At 43.6% G+C, this 11,508-nt stretch overlaps 1 protein-coding gene and 1 long non-coding RNA gene across 18 annotated transcripts in view; one reads left to right on the plus strand and one right to left on the minus strand.

Annotated features, from left to right (window-relative positions):
* The window catches only part of BCAS3 (BCAS3 microtubule associated cell migration factor), a 357,411-nt gene that overhangs the window by 172,325 nt on the left and 173,578 nt on the right, over positions 1 to 11,508 (plus strand). The window lies entirely within an intron of this gene.
* Positions 170 to 11,508, minus strand: part of LOC308181033 — a 33,598-nt gene continuing 22,259 nt past the window's right edge. The window contains exon 2 of the long non-coding RNA XR_013941299.1: positions 170 to 11,508. This exon is cut by the window's right edge and continues 3,779 nt beyond it. This is a non-coding gene — a long non-coding RNA (uncharacterized lncRNA).

Raw genomic sequence — 11,508 nt, forward strand, 5'->3', positions numbered from 1 at the left:
GTAGAAGAAAAAGATCCTGAGTGTTTTTTTCCTTGGATTTTGTACGGGGCAGGGGGAACACTTAGGTTCTTCTCTTAAACCTGGCATGTGCTGTGCTTCTTAGGGATGCATGCATCATTTTTTAATGAAGATTGTTTATTACTGTTGCATGAAGCATTGACAATACTGAGCTCTCTTCTGGTTACCTCAATCAATGCCCTCTTGAAATTGGCTTGTAATTTAGTACTTCCCTTTCTTTTCTTTGTGACTGGCTGGCCATGGATGGGTAGCTTGGTGCCTTCAGGGGGCTTAATGAACAGAAGATCTGACTTGGGGCTTGGATTTTGTGGGGGTGGGAGGTTACCTCCCCTCCCTTCCCTCTGCCTGTGAAGGATCTTTTATTGTTCATCACCACACCTGTGAGATAGGGACCATGGGACAAATTCTTACTGTCCAGCAATGCTCTCACTTGGAATTTAATAAACACTTCTGCTGTCACACCTTAAACCATCTGAGCTCTTTTCTGTTGTACGTGCAATCAAATATTTATTCCCAAATGCTGTACACCAGAAAGTGCTGCCTTGGAGTAGCGGAGATCAGTTATTCAGGTAGTAAAGATGTGTGAATGCAGCTGGCAGATGAAGTCACCAACATTATGAATTCCCAGGCTGTCCTTATTGCCACAGGCAATAACTGACAGGGCTGAGCGCTCGCTGGTTTCCCGTTACGGGCGCTGGTAGGGCCCGAGGAGTCCTGGCGTCACGGATACCTGAGCTGCCCTGCTTGAGTGGAGCCGGTCGGGGCTGCAGGGTGCTCCCGCGGAGAGATGTAATCAATACGGTCTGGAGTCCTTGACCTGAACCTGTAATTACCTGGACGGCATAAAGGTAGTTTGTTGTTGCAGATAGCGATTGCACTCTGATGCTCCGAGTATAATGCCGAGCTTTGAAGCCAAGGAAGAGATTTGGCCCTTGGTCTATTCTTCACAGCAGCTGCGGTTTTAATAATGGTCGTATAACAAGCTGCTCTTAGAGGGCATCGCCTGCTCGGTGACAGCAAAAAGACATACCCAGCCCTGGTGTTTTCTACTTCTACATTCTGTCAGTTTAAATCTAAATGAGTTGAAGTTATGGTTCTTTCCTGTAACAACTTCCGAGCAAATTCCGTTAATATACCTATTTAAAACACTTATTATATTACTTATTTGAAAAACGTAGTATTTCCAGGCTAATCATAATGTGGGATATACTCAGTTGGTTTTTCAGTGATGAGTTATCACACACTTGCACGTGCTCTCTCCATCTTACTTGTGTGTTTAACTAAATAAGTGTTCGTGTGTGTGTTGGTGAGCCACGCAGTACAAAATTCTGGTACCTAGAATTTTCTCAACTTGAACTAGTTTATCTAATTTGAGAAAATGTTGTCTGATGATTTCTGAAGAGGGCCTGAAGACAGAAATGACTTCAGCAGGCTCCGAGATGCCAATGCAGTATACATGATTACATCTCGAAACAACTATGCCCTATAGACTACAAAGATGTGAAGAGAAGCTAAAATGACCTGACACTACTGGCTGGGCACTCGGTGCTGGATCACTGCCTGGCTTGGGAAAAGACTCAGCTGCAGGGATACATGGAGTAGCATTAATGTCTTGAAACACTGGTGGGTGTTTTCTGGAGGCAGGAGAAGTATGCTGAAGAGGAAGTGCATGGGTCAGTGACAGAACAGCAGCAGAATCATTCTGTAGTGATTTATTTTTGCCTCCCTGTGATGGTTGTCGGTGGGTTAGCCTGTCAGCTCTGGAGGTAACAGAAGGTGGTCATGTGGGGCTCTCAAGCCCGGCACCCTGCAGGTGACAGAGGAGACTTCTTCCTCATCCCAGTTTGCCTTTGGTTTAGCTGAGGAAGCTGGTAGCAGTTGAAGCAATTTATCTCTTCTAAGGTTGTTGTGCTTTGCCATGTCTGTGCCCATTATCTTTAAAAAAAAAAAAAAAAAAAAAAGGCATTATATGCAAGTTAGTTTCACAGACACAAGTGAAAATTAAAATTCAGCAATTTCTAGATGATGTTGTGTTAGGTTGAATCTGACTGTAAGCAACGTAAATTACTCAAGGTGCTTAAGCTCACAAAGGTTATTCACCTTGCTCATCTTGCTAATGTGGTGTTTGGTAATCCACAGGATTCTGACAAACAATAAAAGCAATTTCCACGTTGACGTCATAGCTAGGTGACAGCATAACTGTGACCTCAGCAGCGTAATAACAAAATACCAGATAATGAGATTTTTCTTCAGATGTGAAGGTTGTCCCAGGGAGGGCTCCGGGGACGACGTTAATGGTCATTGGTGCAGCCCTCAGTTGCTCAGACAGTTGTTCTCATGTCACACAACCCACTTGACGCGTGTACCAGTGGTCCATTAATGCAGACAGTGGAGTGTCTTATTGCTTAAGTGTTACATACTAACTTCCAGCTGGGAAAGCCACCTTCAGTTCGCATAATGGCTTGTCAGCTGAAAAATAGCAGTGTGCTAGAGCATGGTCTGTTCCAAGCATATAAATGTCTCCTGTTTGTCTGTGGGGAAAAAGTCCATAACGCACGGCAGTATTCTGCGTATCAGGAGCTAAAGCACGCTCATTCTGAATATCAGATTGTCTTGTGTACCCTTTTATTGTCCTTCATTAGCAGTTGTTGTTAATGTTTTGCATAGATAGCTTTAAAGCTCAGAATAAGTGGAAAGTGTTGATTCTAATCATATCTGACACCACAATCTTCTGTGGAACAACACATGAGCTGAGATTCCCGATGGGCTCCTGTAGGATACAATATTTATTATAGCTTGAGATCTGAGAGCTCCTAGCTACTGTTAAACTTACAAGAGATCCAGAAACCTCAGTGTCTGTACTTGTTTTTATAGATTGCACAGAAATAACGCACTGTGCAGTATTTGCAAAGAAGTCTGTTCATTGACGTGTCTGTTCCTTTTGTACAGTGCTTAAAGGAATGATTTTACGAATCTTAATATTTTTATAAGCTTGTATTATATACTCATCTATTAATCCAAACTGTTTGAAATGTTCTTAAAATGTTATTAGATGTGCAAGTTAAAAGATGAATATTTGAACACCCACTTGCACATGAATTTTAAAGTCAGTATTTTTCAGGCAAAGCTTTTGTTTAGAAAGTTTTCCAGTTTATGCTAAGGAGATGTCCCTATTTAACAATTCCCTAAATTAGGCCACCCTTCATACTTCTTGCTCATTGTTTTCCATGTTTGCTATGAAAAACCTCTAAATGTGCTCCATTATTTCTTGTTTCATCTTCCCCAGTCTGGACTGTAGTCTCTGTCGGATGCTCAGTTTGTCGCCCTGTGGATTGCTTGCTAGTTCTGGTCCTCTAGAGACCCTGCAAGTTGTCCTCTGCTGCCTTCAGGAACTGTTCCAGCACGTCAGCCCTTGTCCTCAGGGCCCTGTGGGCTGTTCCTTTTGTCTTTCAGCTTCCTCCTGCCTGTCAAATACCCCAGGAGGTTTGATGTCCACAGCCCGGGAGCACAGCAACCACCTTAAAACTGTATTGGTTGTGATAGCTTCTTTAGAACAATGAGATCTGTAGGTGTAAAACTGGGCATGAAGCAGTCTTCAAGAATGTTTTTTTGAGTTTTATTTTTAAAGATGGTTGGAAGTGGTGGGGCAGCTACTGAACAATGTCTCCTGGTTTCATAATGAATCCCTTTTTTTTTTTAATTCCCCTCTTCATTAGAAGATAAAAATAGCTTTAAAAAAAAGTATCCTGGGTTGTTTATTTTTTTCCCAAGTGAGATGATAATGCTATGTTTTAAATCAAAATCAGCCCCCCAAGAGAAGGAGAAACTGAGGCAGAGCAGATAAGCTGCTCTTGCTGTGCAGCCAGTGAGCTCTCAGCCATGCAGCGTGGGGCTTGGCCTCCAGTGTTGTACCAGAAAGTACTTTCAATGTCATCACAGCAATGAACAGCACATTTTTGCAATGTTTGTTCATTTCTCCAAAGAAATGAAGGGCTAGGTATTCCTGAGTAAGCCTAACCTCCCTTAAATCTCTGATTTTCTTCTCACTTGTATTTCTTCATACTGCAGATAACATAATATTTATAGAATCATTAAATAATGCGAGTTGGAAAAAACAGTGTTCATCTGGTCCAACCCAGTGCTCACGGTGCAAAAACTACACAAGCTCTCTACAGACTCTTTGCCCTAACTATATCTGGTTCTTCACTGAAGCGGCTTTAAACAAGAGCACCAGTCCTCACATGTTTTTTCTTGGCGTATTGTCAGCATATGCACCTATTTTCACCATTGCTAATCCAAAACCAGCATGTTTTAGCTGTTGTTCCTTCAAGTGTAGTATTGATGAGGGAGAAGTGTGGGTTTAGGTATACGCCACATAAAACCAAACTATTTGGCATGATAAATTAGCCAGGCGTTTGATGTGTTTTTAAGGTGGAGTTTGATCCTTTGAGGATGTGTTAATCACTGCCTCCTCACTCGGGCTCCTTGCTGAAGTAGGGATGTCCTCTGTTGGAAATATTTATAGCTAGGTTGAAGTACAGTCTGTTGGTTTTTACTTGTGTATGTTTTATTGTCTCAGTGACGTAAGGGGTAAAAAAAAAAAAAAAAAAGATGTAAAATATGTTGTTTTTCTTAATTATCCAATCCTGTGAAATAGCCGTCGGCTTGCAGTTGCCTTTGCTCCTCCCCCTGCCTTGGACTCCATCCCTGGCGTTATCCCAGGCAGTTTTTAATAGCGCTTTATCTGCTGCTTGTGCTGCTTTTAACTTTCACTTTTTATTAGAACCAAAGCTAAATTGGGCGCTAGCGCTGGAGCTGTGGGTGGAGTGCTGCAAGGAGCCAAGGCTGGTGCCAGCGAGCAGTGGCCGCAGAGCAGCCGCGGGGGCGAGCGGGGTGGCGGGGGCCCGCTTGTCCCTGTCCTCCTCCGCCCGTTCCATCTGCAGGTCTGGAGCTGCTGGTGGTGCCTCCGGCCAGGGGGCTGCAAAAAGGAGCGTCGTGGTCTTACGGTGCTGAGCGCCGGGACAGCCTGCCTCCGGCTCGCCTCCTTCCAGAAAGAATTCAGTCTGAGGGAGCACGTAAAGCCGAGCACTTCGCATACAAAACCACATAAACCGTACGGTGCTGTTCCCCTTGTAAAGGTGAAAACAAGCAGGTCACAGTCAGTAAATGACAGAAAGCAGACTTGGGATTATTCACATCATTAGCACAGGATTTCTCCAGATAAGAGAAGTGGTATATGAGCCTCTCTTGCCCCGAGGCTGTCTTTGGTTTACTGCGCAGGGCGTGGTCCTTTAAAATGGAGCAAGAACAGGGAAAAGAAAAAGGTGGTAATATGACTAACATATGGTTTTTGCTGGAGTTTGGCCACAGATTTAAGGCCTCAGAGAGGATTCCTGGGGCCTTCGTATGCTATCCCAAAACCAACACAAAAGCCTTTCCAAATATATTTTATAAGCTCTGTGATTGTAATAGTCCTACCAAAAATCCCATGTCCCCGGGTCAGGAGGGGTACAGGCCCTTCTCTTCTGAAACCCCCGGCTTGCCAAGTCTCTTTTGCCTGGTATTTCCCTCCAGCAGCGGGCAGCCGTTTGTGCTGCCTGTGCCGGGTGCATGGTGCAGCTTCAGCCGTCGGGGCGTCCAGCACAGCTGCTTTCCCTTGAGCTCACATCTGCTGCGAGTGAGCGGGGCCTACATGAGCTCGCTTGCCTGGGCTTTTGTCCCAGATGCGGCTGGCCCTGGCTGCGTACAACCCACCTGTATTTCTGTGTAATTCATAGAATTCGCTAGGCTTTGGCACGGAGGCCAAAGGCTTGCTCGCGAGTATCTGGTTGGGTTTGAACATTCGTTTTGGTGACCGGCTGCTGTCATTGTCTCCTGTATTACTTTTCCTTCGCGCTGAGTTATAGTGCCATTAGCGGGAGAAATGCAGTGCAGGAAATGCAGACTCTGCAGTTCACAGCCTCTCTTGTTGTTAGGACTCCACAGAGTAGTTTCTAGTCCTGACAATACCGCTTCAGGAAGGGCAGCCTCTGGAAAGATAGAAGCAGCAGAAGCCGCGGATGTAGTAAAGATCACGCTGGCTCTTTGCTAGCAGGACGTTAACTGTATTTGCTTTAACTGAAGAATTACCTCTTTAGGTTTTGACCCTTGTTGTTTACAGCAGGAATGGTGAGCAAATCACTGCATGTTATACTGCTTGACCATCAATTAAAATACGCTTTAAAAGTAAGTGTCACGTTCTCTGTTATCGTGGTTGAACGTCAGATTCAGGAATTGACCAAAAGACACGGTCACCTGCAAGGTTGTTCGTGTTCTTTGTGGATTTTTTTTAACAAACTGAAAATTGCCACGGGTTTGGAGACCAAAGGAGATACTGTTCTGCTAGTCTATGGTTTATTTTTTCCTTAAAAACAAACAAACAAACAAAACCCAGCAACAAACAGTATAGAGTGAAACACTTATATGGAAGCACATTTTACCACTGAAGTTAGATAAAAAATTCACCATATCATAAGCGGACCATTTCCCCCTTGATTTGTGTCCAAAATATGAGGAAAAGCATTGCAGATGCATTATGCATTTTACAAAAGAACATATGCACGCATTTAAATCATTTACATTTCATCTTTGCTTTCTCTTATTTTTAACCCATATTATAGTGAATGACAGCGTGTTTGGAAAACCGAGGTTGAAAGCAAAGTTTAAACTTTCATGCACAATAAGCTAAACTGCAAGCAGTGCTTCACTATTTCATGATTTTATTTCAGAGTTTTGCTGATGCCTTCTCCTTTCTCTCCACTGAAACATGTGACCGAAACTTTGGGAATCTGTGGCTTGTGAGAAGAGCTCATAGTGCGGGTGGTGCGTGCTAGTCTTGCAGTGTCTGTGAAGAAAGAGACTGTCCTCAGGAAAATGCTTAGCCACATGCCTGAAGATGTTCTGAATCGAGGCTTAATGAGACTGTTAATTGATTGTTAGCATCAAATATTCCTCCTGCTATAAAATCCTTATCGATGGGGGGTGAGGAGGGCTGCGCAGACACACAGCTCTGTGATGCAGTACCCCACCGTAACGCCTTTTCTACTCTGCCCTGCTGTGCGTTAAAACGACAGCTTCTAACCGATCAGCTTACATAGCTGGTAGGTGAGAAAGAATTTGAATCCCGGGCATGATGTTTTGTTTAATGTCATCGGCAGGCACCGCTTCCCCCGTTGCCGGGAGTGGGCAAATAAAATCCAGCTTTATTGGCCTAGTTGTAGCCTTTTAATCACACTTCAGTGAAAGATTGTGCATGCCATGAAGTGCTGAACGTGTGCTCTAAAGTGATGTAATGTGGATCAGGTGCAATGATACGTCAGCTGCGTGGCAGCCTTGAGGCAGGTGAGGGTGCTCACACGGAGGGCTCCGTCGCTTCCCCCGGCCCTGCCCGTGCCTGGCTCCCTGCAGAGCTGCTGGCAGCCCTGGCACGGGGATCTCCAGCTCTGGTGGTGACAAGACCACCGGGCCGAGCCCCGAGTTAGCTCTGCGTGGAGCCAGCTACAGTTTATTAGCTTAGGCTCCATGCCACGCAGAGACAGATAAACTGCTTGCAGACATCGCTGGCCCTCGGTCAGTGTAGCTGAGCTTGAGCCTGTTCCTGTGTGGTAACCGTGCAGGGCTCGGGGTGGTTCAGTGGGAGTGTGACACATGCAGAGGCTGCAGGATTTGTTTGTAAACGTAGATTTGAAAGTTAGATGTTCGCACATTCCTCCCAGAGCTCAAAATACAGAACAACTTTTCATCCCTAACAGCTTGTAGAAGTTTTTCCTCATTGTCTCCACCATCTAGACTCTCTGTAAGAGTTAAATCCAGAGTTGTTCATTTATTTTACTAGTAAAGGATTGACTTATAATTGCAGAAATGATGTGAAGGACCTGTAACTTGTATGTCCATCCTTCCATACTGAAAGCCAAGACAAGAAAGTAAGGGGGTTACAAAAATATTGTTGATACCGAAGCAAATATAGCTGGAGAACATATGCTTTGGTTTTACATTTCTGCCTCTAAAAGGTGACATGTCCCGTGTTTGTCATTTAATTTAACGTTCTATATATTTTTAAACGGCTGTATGATTTGAAATCTCCAGATGCAATGCTTTATGCTAAATGAGGTTGACAGTTCAGTGATGTGGAAGGCCATTATCTCACCTTTGTGCTTCTAAACTATAGCCACTTGCCTTTGCCTGTTCATAATGCATTTACTGCCTTGCAGCATAGGAATTTTTAACACCTATTGAAAGCATTAATTAAGTATGCCATACTGATGAGCTCTTTTAAGATGAGCAAAAAGCAAGAACTGATGCTGCTCTTCAAGTTTGTATTTCTCCTATTGCTTGTACTGGGGATTAAGTAGTGGCTGATGAACTCCAGTAATTAATCCAGGCTGGAATACTCTATTACATATTGCTGGAATCTCATATTTCGCATTGAGCAATAATTATTTGTATTAGTTATCTTGGACTGAGGTGGTGTCTTTAACGTGCCCCTGCAAAGCAAGCGTAAGGTGGTCGTGTGCCAGCGCCAGCCTGGTGAGATGTTCCTCCGGTGAGGGAGACGATTGAGAACACGGGCTTCCAAACCACGCCATGGCAAGACTGCTGGATTTTCACACGTACGGTAGAGTGATTTCCCTAAAATCTGAGATCACTCTCGCTATGGTTAATGCATCCTGAAGGATTATGGTTTAGTTTAAAACAATTTTAAGATAAAATAATACTATTGTAGAGGTTTATCTTGAGGTTAATTTACTCAAAGCTGCTACTCCAATTTTTAAGTAGGTTTAGTGACACTGTACGTTCTTGTCCAATGTTTAATTATTAGTGAAAGGGATTTGTGTATTTTCACGAACATCTTTTAACATGAAAGTAGCTGCACAAAGCCTTAGCAGCTAAGAATGTAAAGTTTAAAAAAAAAAGTTACAAGAGTTTCCATTTTGATGTTTTGTGATTGTATCAGTCCCCTTCTCATAAACTGACATACCTGCATGAGGATACAATTTCCATCTGTTTTGTCCCTTCAGAAGGAAGTTGGTTTCCTATCTCCAGGTTATCATGGAGTGAGGTCCCAGGAGGAGTACTTCCATGGACAGGAGTACCTGGGCAGGCAGGTGAGGCTGGGCAGGCAGAGTACAACAGGACTGCATGCCGTGCTGACCAGGCACAGGCTGGCAGGGAGCAGGAGAAGCAGCTTCCCCGTCCTCTGCTGCCGCAGCTAGCTGTGAGCTGAGCTCTCCGGCACGTGAGGAGCCCTGCAGCTTGCTGCCTTCTTCCTGGCAGCTGTGTCTGCTCCCAGCCAAGACGCTTGGTGTGCTTTGATAAAACAGCTCTGAGTAGCTTTATCTCCCTACCAAGTGGGGCTGTCTATAGACCGATGAACGAAAATTCAGACTTTTATATCCTGTTTCTGTTGTCCTGAGTCAGCAGGTCTACTATCGAATCGTTTTTCTATAAACTTGGAAAATGGATAGTCATTACTTGGCCTGTTAAAGTTCAGTAATACAAGGATAAGTCATAAATATGTCACTTGTATCTTAAAACCTAGCCGGCTAGAAACTCTCCCTCTTGTCTAGTCTGGCCTCCAGTGCCTTTGATCACCGTTTTCTCCTCTTTCTCAGTACCACAGCTAACTTCTTAGTTTTCCACTTTTTCCTTTGCCATTGTGACAGTGTTCTGCTGCAGATTACAGCTGTGCTTAGGCACCATAAGGTTTATATGATTAGTCAGCATTTGGTTTCCATATATAGCAAAAGTACGTCTGGAGAAAATATTCTTATACATATTTCCAGGCAGTAGGATCAAAGAGCTCTCTAGGTTCTCAATTTTAATTTATCTCTTCATGCTTGCTGTATAAGGAACATCAAAAAGAATCCGTGTTTGCGGGAGGGAAGGGAGCCTTTTGCTGTGTAGCTTTGGGAGCACCATTCATCCAGGCCAGCTTCAAACCCTGGCCTTTCTTCCTCCACAGCATTGCCGAGATGTGAACTTTTTTGGTTTCGTGCCTACATGTTTCTATGCAGGCATGACTCCTTTTCTTTTCTCGAATCCTGTGACCTTTCCCGTTCTTGTTCCCTTGTACTCCAAACTACCCCTCGGCTCCATTGGCCCCAACTGCAGCTGCTGAGCTCATCTTGCCCCTTTGTCACAGCACACAGCATTTCCCAGAGCTCTCAATCCCTGCGTCGGCTCCTTTTCTGCCATAACACGTTGCAGGTCCGTATGGTTACCTCTAATCCTTCGTTCCTATCTCATCTTTGTAATCTCAGTAATCTCTCAGCATTTGCTTCTACACGAGAAACTCATCCTTCAGGTGTCAGCTCTCCAAGTACACAAAGCATCTCTGATACTCTACATCTGCCGCGATGCGTGCCAGAGACGTGATAACCAACAGTGCTTGGAGTTGGGGCTGAGCAGTGGGGTGCGTGTGTAGGTTTGTATTAGCATATTAGGTGCTGTTTCATGTCAGTTTTTCTTGCACCAAAATTGGATCCTTTTTTTTCTGCATCTTTTGTTAGATTCCTAAGCCAACAATTTGTGAATTACTGTGGTTTTGAAGGTACACAGCAGCATGGGCGCAACGAAGCGAGTATACTTCAACCATACCAATCCCTGTAGCATTTTTGTATGGTAAATTTTCTGAAATATTGGTATACATAATAATCTCGAGACATTTGAGACTTTTGCATCACATGGTTAGAAATGTCTTTTTTTTTCTTCTGCTGATAGAAGATCTGCATTAAAAATATAATTGGTTTGATTTCAGTCATCTACTCAACATTTCTAAGCTACTTGCCAAATGATCCCAGGTGTGGGATTGCAGCAGGTAATTTCCTGCGCTGTATTTGTGCGGATGATTTTCTGTGTTAGAAGATGATATCAGCTCACCTGGCCCCTCAGTGACAGAGAAATCCTTTGTTTATTCATTTAGTAGGCAGATTAACCCTAATGAATATGGCTTCCTGGAAATAGATACAGGGGACAATAGCAAAGTGAAGAGTGGGGAGAAATGGGGCAAATTCCCTTTTCTTTCTTCACTTCTAAATAATGGTAGCCTTCATAGCAGAGTGTTTTAAATGAGAAAGGAATGTGAAATATGTCAACCAGAAATTCTTGATTTTAAACAAAATCCTTTCTTTTATGGTTCAGAGAGGTGCTGGGGCTTGCTTAGCAAATCTGGTGCAATTCTGCTGCATTGGATCTGTTTGGATGTTTTTTCATGTCAAGAAATAGGATAAAGTGGGCATGCCGAAGATGCTTGCACAGAATGGCACTTAAGTCCTTATAGTTGGAGGACCTGGGTGCATATTTTTTGTTTACTGTTCAATGTTTTGTGGAATGTGTTGTTTTTTGTGGGATTTGTTTTATTTTTTAAATTTAAGTGAATTAGGGGTTAATAATATAATCGTGCTTCAAAATGCATCCTGAGTTGTACTAGGTAACTAAAAAAAAGCGTTAGTA

This window comes from Anser brachyrhynchus (assembly GCF_964034855.1).
Source record: "Anser brachyrhynchus genome assembly, chromosome: 20".
Lineage (NCBI taxonomy): Eukaryota > Metazoa > Chordata > Aves > Anseriformes > Anatidae > Anser > Anser brachyrhynchus.